The sequence below is a fragment of the Ochotona princeps genome, unplaced genomic scaffold (genome assembly GCF_030435755.1).
Source record: "Ochotona princeps isolate mOchPri1 unplaced genomic scaffold, mOchPri1.hap1 HAP1_SCAFFOLD_113, whole genome shotgun sequence".
Lineage (NCBI taxonomy): Eukaryota > Metazoa > Chordata > Mammalia > Lagomorpha > Ochotonidae > Ochotona > Ochotona princeps.
This window is the reverse complement of record NW_026697518.1, coordinates 146,707-157,507: the sequence shown is the minus strand read 5'-3', so window position 1 is coordinate 157,507 and position 10,801 is coordinate 146,707.

Here is a 10,801-nt window from a genome sequence, read left to right as displayed (position 1 = left end):
AAGCTACATCCCTGTCCTGCATGGCCAGAGCTAGTTGTTAAAATTTACTCAAATATGTACTAGCACGTCGACAGATTTAAAATCAGTACCCCTTAGCGAGCTGCATTGCACATTGTTTTGGAAATGATCGGGCGGAGTTAGCCTGAGTTGTCACAGTTAATAAGTTTGGTTTTCCTCCTGTCTTGAAAACTCTTTCTTAACCCTAAAAAGGCAAGATAAAACTTACCTGTTAGGGAAGTCAGCTAACAACAGGATGCCACTTAGCACGTTGCAACCTGAAACACATTCAAGAATGCAAGGGGACAATTAGAAAAACTTATTTTATTTGAAAGAGTTATAGAAAGAGGAGACCCACACGTGCAGAAGGAGAGGGGGGAAAGAGAGGGAGAGGGCAGAAACATGTCATGGCAAGGCCGCAGCTGGCTGGCACTTCCCTGTGGCATGGTGACAGGCACTGTTCCACCTCCCGGGAGTGACGACTGCAGGGACAGCACTGTGTAGGGGAGCAGGGAGCAGACCTTCCCTGTAGCCGTGGCAGGATACTGGCTGTGATACAGGGACGGAGTGGAGGGCCCATGGCAGGCAGATCACAGTGAGGGTGAGGCCAGGATGATGCAAAAGCAGAGCCATGCAGAGAGCTAAAGCGAAAGCAGTTCTGATTGAGGCACCCAGCCTTGGAGAGGGACTGAGTTTGGAGCACAGTGGGGGCTGGTGAGGAGGACTGTAAGAGACAGAGTGGTCAGAAATACAATCAAGGGGGTTGGCAAATGCCAGCGTGGTAAGACTAGACTGGGATTAAGAACCTGAAGTTTATTCCTGTGCTACCATTGGTGGGTCTGGACAGAAGGATATCATGATACCAGATGCCTTTTTTTTTAAGATTGTTTGAAAGAGCTGCAGTAAGAGAGAGAGAGATCTCCTATCTGCTGCTTCAAACCTCCACCCTATCTGAAATAGCCCGAGCTGGACCTGTCCAAAACCAAGAGCCCAGATCTTCTTCCTTGTCTTGCACATGTATAAAGCTCAAATGCTTGGGCCATTCTCCGCTGCTTTCCCAGACCACAGGCAGGGAGCTGGATGGGAAGTGGGGCTGCCGGGATTAGAACCAGCATCCATCTGGGATGTTGGCAGTGAGGGCAGCAACTTTATGCTAGCTCTATACAGATGAAGTTTTATGGAGACATTTTGCTATGTGGAGCTGTGGAACCACAGAATCCCTTAGAAAACTTGTAATAGTGAGAGAGAATGGAGTTTCTTGCAGGCAGGGCTGTTCCAAGTTTTGTAGGTACATCTGACAAAATCTGCAGAAAGATGGAAAGTAGGGTGTGTGAGGACTGCTTTCTAAAGGGACAAACACGAACAGGTGTGAATGGCATTTAGCTTCAGGTACCTGTTAAACACCCAAATGGGGAGGGGATGTGCCAGCTGGGAGGGAATGTGCCAACTGTCTGTTTTCAAGCAGATCTTTTGTCAAAAAACTAAATAAAATTCAAGATCACTATGAAACCCAGCAAACTCACTTGTAGGTATATACCCAAAGAAAGTTAAAAAGCCAGGCCCAGCGCAGTAGCCTAGCATCTAAATTCTTCACCTTGAATGTGCCTAGATCCCATATGAGCGCTGGTTCCAATCCTGGCAGGCCTGCTTCCCATCCAGCTCCCTGCTTGTGGTCTGGGAAAGCAGCAGAGGACAGCCCAAAGCCTTGGGACCCTGCACCCGTGTAGGATACCTGGAAGAGCTCCTGGCTTCAGATTGCCTCAGCTCCAGCTGCTGTGGCCACTTGGGGAGTGAATCAATAAATGGAAGATCTTCCTCTCTGTCTCTCCTCCTGTTTGTATATCTGACTTTGCAATAAAAATAAGTAGATCTTTAAAAAGTTAGATCACGAGCATGGGACTGGAGGACGTGCTAAGTGGAATAAGCCAGCGCCGCCGCATGCTTTTAAGCAGGAAATGTTGCTGCTGAAGAAGGAAAAAAGAATTGTGGTTCCTAGAATCAAGGATGGTTTAGGGAATATATAGATAGATTGCACAATAAATACCAAAATATGTCAGTGGAATACATTCTAGTGCTAACAACACAGTAAGTTGCTGAACTTAAAACAGCAATGTGGTTTTTTTCTGTGGAGAATCAGGAAAGAAGAATTTGAAAATGCTAAATAATAAATATTTGACCATTACATTTTATATATATATATATATACACACACACACACACACATACATATAACACACTGCACTCTTAAAAGTATTTTAAATTTTATAAACAAAATCATTACCGTTCCAAAAGCTATAATATCACTTTAAAATTAGATTTTTTTCTGATTAAACTTGGATAATCGAAAACATTTAAATATCATTCGACAGTGAAAATTCCATCAAAATTAATATAAACAAATAACTTGAAAATAAGTATATAAGATATTTAAGCATATCTCTAAAACATATTAGGCATAAGTAAAAGGGACATTTTTAAAGTTACAAATGAACAAAAATGAAGGTCATAACAATGTGGACAAAATATTCTTGAATATTATTTGGCATTAGAGAATCAAAGTATAACATGAATATGTAAATATGCCCACATAGTGTACCACTCACTGGATTCTCACAAAGTGGATATGCCCTTGCAACTAACAAACAGCTCAAAATCCAGTATTAGCTCATCAAAAAACAAGCAGTTCTTTCAAACCAACGGAAGACGGTGGTGTTGAGCTGTGAAATACAGGCAGCACCTCAAATCCTCAATGTTAGCTGCTCTTCCAGAAAGGAAAGGCTGTTTCCAATCAGTGGGAAACAGACAGCTTTAGAATTCAACTATAGAAAGAGTACTTGGAGTAAAAGTCAGCTGGTGGCAGTTTCTTCCCACAGAAAACAGACCAGAAATGGACGCACATCACTGGCCTGAATTAAAATGTTCCTAAATATTTATGGATATGCAGAGCCACATTCCGAATCTTGGATCAGGACCAGATAAGAACCACACAGCAGCCAAGTCACACGATCTGGGAGAATATAAAATGAGGATCTTGCAGTAGCAGTGGGAGAAATTTGTACAGATTGTCCTGCAAATCAAAATAATAGATCCCATTGAAAATAGAAAAATCAAATACTGAAAGGCACTAGAGAATAGGCAGAGGCAGAAGTGAGAGGAAGAAGGGAATGGCATCGTTGTGCAAGTTTCTGTCCGACTTTGTGGAGTCGGATAGAACTTTAGTAGCAGCGCATGATCTTACTGACTTGAAGAATTAACAGAATTCGCCACTACCCATGATGCAGCATGCTATATGGGATCACCAGTTTGAGTCCTGGATGTTCTGCTTCCCCATTCCAGGTCCCTTCTGCTGCATTTAGGAAAGCAACAAAAGATGGTCCAAGTACTGGACTCCTGCCACCTGCAGGAGAGACCCGGCTGGAGCTCCTGGCTCCTGGATTTTGCCTCGCTCTGACCCAGCTGTTGTGGCCATTTGGAGAGTGAGCCAGTGGATGGACATGTGTCTCTCCCTCTCTTGGAATCTCCTTTTAATCATTTTACTTGCTGTTTTTAATATTATTTACATAGTTGAGGTGGGTCTCTGATTAGAGTGAGGAGGGTTGAGATATGGAGGAAAGTGGGTGGGATAAATGTTTCAGTTGTTTGTTTTCCTGACCTGCTGGGTGGTGGAGCAGGGAGAGATCTTCAGCCCAGTGGTTTACACTCCAGTGCCCACAGTAACCATGGCTGGGCTTCAGGACTGAGTACTCACTCTGCAAGGAGCGAGGAACAGAGGTGTTTCCGTACCCACTCCTGCTGTCACTGGCTGCGGCTTGCTCCTGGGGCACGGGCAGCTCTTTCAGGAGCCCCCTCCTGTTACTATGGCAGGAAGCCTCTCTTCTCTCTCCCCTCTCTCCTTTCCCATGGCCATCCTCCCCTGCCCTGCTTTCTCCCACTTACCCATGGTTTTGCCTTTCCCACTAGTAGGAACTGTTGGGTTTAAATTTGTGTGTCTTGCACACACTGCTCCCTATAAATGGGCTAAACTAGAAGAAATAGCTGATATTCTTTTTTTTTCTTTTGCAACAGCTTCTCGTGGAACTCCTGCCTGAGGAGTCACTGACTGTGGTTTTTACATTTAAATCATAGGATTCACATAAACCACTATATTACAGCAATGCATTAGAAGAAAGATGTTATAATTATTCAAGAGGTGACTATCTTAGAGAAACACAATTGAACATACCATATGTTATCCTATCAACTATGCATGTTGAAACACTATCTGAAAGAAACAATATATTCAGGTATAGATGAAAAGCAATTGTATTCTTTTCAACATGATTTCCTGTATGATTTCCTCTTCTCTATCCCCTCTCTCCTTTCCCATGGTCATCTTCCCCTGCCCTGCTTTCTCCCACTTACCCATGGTTTTGCCTTTCCCACTAGTAGGAACTGTTGGGTTTAAATTTGGGGTTCAGAACAAGAAATCCACACAGAATAAAAGTTCAGCTCAAAGTAAGGTATATTGGGAGCACTCTCCAGTGAAGTTCACCGTCTGGCACAGTGCCAGGCCAGAGAATTCATGCCGGGGCGTTGTGGGGAGGAGATGGCAGATAGTTGGTGGAAGGAGAGAGAGAGAGCCTGCTCCCTGGTGGGAGACAGCCCAGGACCACATCCCCATGGCGGGGTGACCCATGAGGGAGATGGCCGCCCAGGCTACACAGCACTGGGCTGTTCTACGTCTCAGATGTGGGGGATGGGGAAGGTGGCAGCTCCTGAGTTCGTGCATGCTTGTGACCTTGGCGTGTCATCATGACAAGTGGTGTTCTGTGCAGACCTTTTCCTTGGAAGCATTTCTGGACGACAGTGTGCTTGACCTCGGCAGAGATGGAACTAAAGCTAGTGAAGCTTTTTTGTTTGTGGCCAGAGGGAGGCAGCAAGGAGAGACAGCACCGGGATTCAGTCGCTGCTGGTGTTCCAGGGTAACCAGTGTAGAGCTGAAAACGAAATGGAGTAAGATGGCTCATCGCTCACCACAATACTTTTCACTTTTACAATTTCTGCTTTGCTTGCTTGGCTGTGAAACTGTGTGAGACTGTGAACTTGCGGGCCGAGCTGTCTACATGACCTTCAGCATGAATAGTTCTCAGTTCCCAGGAATCGAGGTCTGAGTCTGGTTTTCTCACAGGTGGCTTCAAGGCCTAAGTCTGGTTATCTTGACTACTAAGCCAGAGAAGAGCCAGGCACAGGCTCCAACCATAACAAGCTTCAGTAAACTGTCCCTATAAACACTCTATGAATGTGCTGCCCAGGGCTGCATTCTGTTACGGGGTGTTGGTCCCACTTGGTTGGTTGCTTGGTTGGTCGGTCGGTTGCCTTGCCTTGCATTGTAATAAAACTTGGTTGTGATGGTCGCTGGTGACTGTAACACTGTTTTGGCAGTGGAGTGCATGCAGCACCAGGGGTTCCTGGCTTGCCCTTTGATGCACGCAGCGCCTTCAGGAGCTGCTTCTGCTTAGCCTAACAGAAACATCACTATTTTGTCTTGTTTTTTGTCTTCTATGTCATGGATGTGCATGAAAGTCATGATTTATTCCCTTTTACATTATTGTGCGGGTAGTTTAGGGAATTCTCATGACATAGGTCTTAAGATTTATTCCTGTTTTTGTGGGGGGCGATGAGTTAATCACAGCAAGATGTTAATTTTCCTAAGGAATTGTTATTAGACTTCATTTTAACGGGAGTGAGAAAGTTCAGTTCAGATACAAACACATTACCATGCTTTCTTTTGGCAAGGGTGCAGTGCAGCCAGAATTGCCAGTACAGCTGAGTCAGGCCCTTGTCAGGGTCCTTTCTCTAGTGTGGGGCACGAGACTGGCCAGGCATAGCCATGATTGCAGCCGGTGCTCTCAAGGCCTGAGAGCAGCCTGAGCTTGCACAGGCATTAGGAGAGGAGTCCAGGAAGACCCTTCCTCCTCAGACAACATCTATTCTTGGATACTACAAATACAAGTCTGACTCTGAGGGTTGTTTTGCAACTCTCCCCGCACCTAGAGTAATACAATGTTGCAACATCAGCTTCCCTGGAACATCCTGTGAAAAACGGCTTGATTAAACTTTCCAGTTTTCTGGGGCCTCTACCTGTGCTTCCTTCTTGCCACGAACCCAAAGTCTCCCTTTGAACATAAGCTGTCAAGGAGCTATACTTTTTAGCTAGCTTTGTGGGTGGGGTGTGGACGCCCCCCAGAGGAGCCCTGGACCACTCCCACGTGTGGGGAGGCACCTTCATTTCCTGCCTCCCTCTCCTCCTTCCTGGCCTGCACCCGCCTCCCTGAACAGCTACCCCCACCTGCCTGAGCCCATTCCATGAGCTGCTGCCCTCCTCCAGTTGAGCGGCCCACCTGATCCTGAGCCCTTCAACGTCCGCAGTTCAACCCACTTTCTGTTGGTGACATGGTCTGGGCCCCATGATCAGCCACCTCTGCCTGGCACCACCAACCCCACAGCTGGCATGTCTGCATGCCACCCGTCGCCCACATCGCCTGTTGCTTCCAGCACTCTTCAGCCGCTGGAGCCACTTTAAATGTCTGCTCGCAAAGGCCAGCAGCCAAGGCTAGAGCCGCTACCGGCTCCCCTGGCGGGATTCCAACAGGCTTCCTCGGCCCAGCCCTGCTGCTGCGCGGCTAACTGCCGCCCTTGCTGCCCGGAGGTGCTGCGTGCTGCGTGCTGCCACCAGCCTTTGGACTCAGCCTGCACCTTCAAGGCTGAGTTAAGACACCTCTGGCCGCCGCCAGCTGTCTGCGCCCAGCCTCTGGCAACCTCCAAAAGCGGCTGGCGTGGCCCGGCCGCACTTCGCCTCTGCCGGTGGCCACCAGCGTCCAGCGCCTCCTGCCTCTGCCTGCATGCCTGTCCGCCTGCATGCTGATGCTGGGCGCCACCACAAGCCTCTTCCGCCCCTTGTCACCTGTTGGTGCCAGATCCCTCTCGCTGCTTCGCGGCACTTTAAGATGCCTTTGCCTGCTGTCAACAGTCACTGGGGCCCAGAGGCCGCCTGCTGCCAGCCCCCGTTGGCTGCTGCCCAAACCTCTCTAAGCCGCCTGTGCCATCGGACATGGATGCCAGCCCCGCTGCCCATGTCCACCTGCTTGCTGGGTGGTGCTTTAAGCCGCCTCTGCCCACTGCCAGCACTCCAGTCCGTCCGCTGCGCGCCCCGCCCCTCGCGCCACGCGCCTGCTTTAAGCTGCAGCTGCCGGCTGCAAGCAGTGCGTTCACTTGTGTCCCAAGATGGGTTCTGCCCTCTACGTTCAGGATACCACCTCAGGAGATCCATCGCCAAGGTCTAGGTAGGAGTCCTGTCATTGGAAAGGAGAGGCAGGGGAGAAGTGTGGGGGCCTTTGTTTGCATGGCTGTGTGACTTGCACAGGGCTGGGAGGACCCTGAGTGGCATCACTCTGAAAGACCTGGGGAAGGTATTGTGATGGAGGCTGGGAGGTCCAGGTTGGTCCTGGTTGGTCCAGGTTAGCTCAGGTCTGAGGCCCGACAAGCCCATAGTCCTGAGGGATCTGTGTTTGCACTCCAAGTTTAGAGACAGAAATGAAAATGCTCTGAAGTTCAAGTGCAACCCTCCCTGACTCAGTTCATCCGGCTTGTTGAACCTGCTGTTGGCGAGTCCTGGAGTTTCCTTGTGGTGTCTAAGAGCACAGGTGTCAGGAGGATTTTTGTGGGTATTTGGTAGCTTGTGCCTTTTTTTTTTCCTTAGCCCTGCTTCTCAAAGTAGGAAAATATGGCTTGAGTTGAGGCAAGAGGATCACATAGACAAGTCAGTGCACTTGGAATGCTGCTTTCGTGCCAAGGTGGGGCGTCAGGTTAAGTTGTTTCCACTGCAGGTGATCTCTGGGCGTGTGTGCCCTCATCCTGGGATTGGGAATGTTCCGGTTCTATGTAGATTTGATAGGATGTGAGAGGAGAGCCATCCAAAGTACTGGCTGGAATTGGTAAGATAGAATACTTTCAGAGAGACTGACCAATTGTATCCAATTTGTTGATGAGTTTGATGCTTTTCAAACATGTTTTCTGTCTCGACTGTGAATCAGGCTGAATGACTGAATAATGAAAATTGTCAGTTTAGTCTTCACATTCTTTGGGTCAGGCGTGCTTGTCAGGATAACATGCTTTGATTCCAGTTCTGCTCACTCTCACAAGTGTTGAATGAAGAGGGAAGGTGGTTTACTGCCGGCCTGAACATCTGCATAAATGCTTATGTGCACCTGTTGTTCTTGTTACCCTGATATAATGGCTTTATGTTTTGTTTTGAAAACTTTTGTGTCTGAGGGAACTAGAACAAATAATGTAGGAGTGGGTCCCGTGTCCTTTAGAACACTGTCAGCTTGTATGTAGCCGTGACTTTCTGAGTACACATTTAGCATCTTAGTGAATAATTGTTAAAGTGGATGACACTTGTTTTACCTTTGTGGATTTCATGACCTCTGCCTGCATGTTGGAGAGAGCCAAGAGAGCCCAGATAGCCAAGGTGGTAAGAACAAAGCAATGCTAGCTGGAGATGCCATGCTGATGCTAGATGAAGAGGAGGCTTGGCAGCTGCTGGCTGTAATCATGACTTTGAGTGTTGCAGTAACCATTTCGACACTGGTTGTGTGCTTCTGAGTTGGTCTTCCAGGGTAGCGGTTAAGACACAAGCTCTGCCTCTCTCTTTTGCTGATACTCAGATTGGCAGGGGAAGTGTGGAGGAGGGCTTGCCTCTGGGCAGAGATGAGGACTTCAGCTGTGAAGCCTGGGTGTGTGGTGTGGAGGTGGAGGCACTTCCAGAGGAGCAAAGAAGGCTGGGTCTGGGGAAAAGCCACAGTGTCGAAGCTGAAAGGACCTAGTCACGGCCAAGGGGCAGAGTCTTTTTAATGTCATGCTGTTGAATTTGGAAATACAGAACTGGGGTTGCTGCTTATGGCCTGGGAAAGTTGTTGAGCCTCTGCACCCATGTGGGAAACCAAGAGGAGGCTCCTGGCTTCAGATTGGCTCAGCTCCAACCATTGCAGCCATTTAGGAAGTGAAACAGCAATTGAAAGATCTCTCTCTTGATATCTTCCTCTGTAACTCTGCCTTTCCAAGTAAAATAAGTAGATCTTTAAAAACAGCTGTGGTCTGCCATGCTGGCCTCCCGTAGGGAGGTGGGCTGTGTGCTGGCTGCTTCAGTTCCAGTGCAGCTGTCTGCTGTTGGCCTAAGGAAAGCAGTGGAAGAAGGTGCAAATGCTGGTGCCCTGGCATCTTCTGACAGTCCCAGAAGCAGCTCTGGGCTCCTGCCTTCTGCCTGGCTCATCCCTGGCAACTGGTGACGTCTAGGGAGTAAATCTCTGTCTCACCCTTTCTCTGTATCTCTAAGTTACAAACCAATAAATACTTTTTAAGGAAACCCATGATTGATTTTGCAATCAGTGGATGAGAAAGAATGAGGCAGATACATTCCATCTGCTGGAAATTCCTTCCTTCATTCCTCAAAGAGCTTCAACTGCTATTGTTCCAGGCTGAAATCAGGAGGCTCTTTGGGTGTCTCATGTGGGGGGATGACACTGAAGCACCTGCTGTGTGTTCCACTGGTTTCCTAGGCACATGAGCAGGGGCTGGACCTGAAGCCGCGGCCACTCATGGATGTCTGGCATCACAGTCAGAGGCTTAACATGTTGGGCCACAGCAGTTGCTCCATCTCTTCCGTGCCTTAATGACTTATTTTCCCTGAAAAGGTATTAAGTAAAGTTTTTCTGTAACTCCCAAGTATGAAGTTTCTGCGTTTCATAATGTACTGTATGAGATATTGCATGTTTGGTATGTTCACTGTTGTCTTAGTCTGCCTTTGTCTCTTTCTTTAGCAGGGTGATGCTGCACGCTCCAGGCCCAGGGCCCACCAGCAGGTCCTGAAGCACCTTTGTCGGTGCCTCGGCCTTGAGCACCGTGACATTTTCTGCCTGCCCAGGCATGATCAGCTGGTGTATCTCCTTGTGCTTGAGTAGCTCCAAGTTCTAGTGGAACCTGTGGACAAGGTAGCTCAGACACAGGATAACCCGCCGTGTTGTGAGCTGTGGTGGTGTGCTAGCACACAGTGCTTGGAGAAGCCCTGCCACACTAGGGGTAGGCAATGACCCTCATATATGTGGCTGCACCAGGCCTTGGTCTGCTTGGAGCACTGTGGAAACTATGGCTACAGAAGGCACAGGACAAGAAATTCTTGCATGGTTGATGGACAGTGGCCCTTGAAGCCGTTGCTGCACAGCAGTGTGGCTTCTTCTAAAATATGTCGTTTCAGTAATGGCGACTAGAACACGTGGAGCACACCAAACATAATTCCCACTTCTCTCTTTCCCTGGTTTTCTTGCTTTAAAAAAAGTGCAGCTTTTGATTTTAAAGAGGAAAGAAAATTGGATGTCAGTACCTTAGGTAATTACTTAATTTCATAATTTCCCTGACAATATTGTGTGGTTTTTTGAAGAATCTACGTGCCCATTGAGGGTAGAGAATTTTGCTGTAATCTACATTTTCCTTTGTAAGGTTTAAGGCTAGTATTTTTTTACATGCAAATAAACCTTAGCAGAGGTTAACTTGGAGCAAGTTGTGTGTCAAAAATAGCTGCAGATGTGACACAGGCGAAGGTGTAGTTATTATCATATTTTATATTTTAATGATTAAATAAAAGAACTGGTTTTAATAATTACAAAAATGTAATAAATGGCCTTTAAGACACATAGATACAGATAGTCCTAGGTACAAGTTAAAGAAGGAAGTTGTGTGTTGAATACCTTTGTTGATAGTCTGCTTGTCA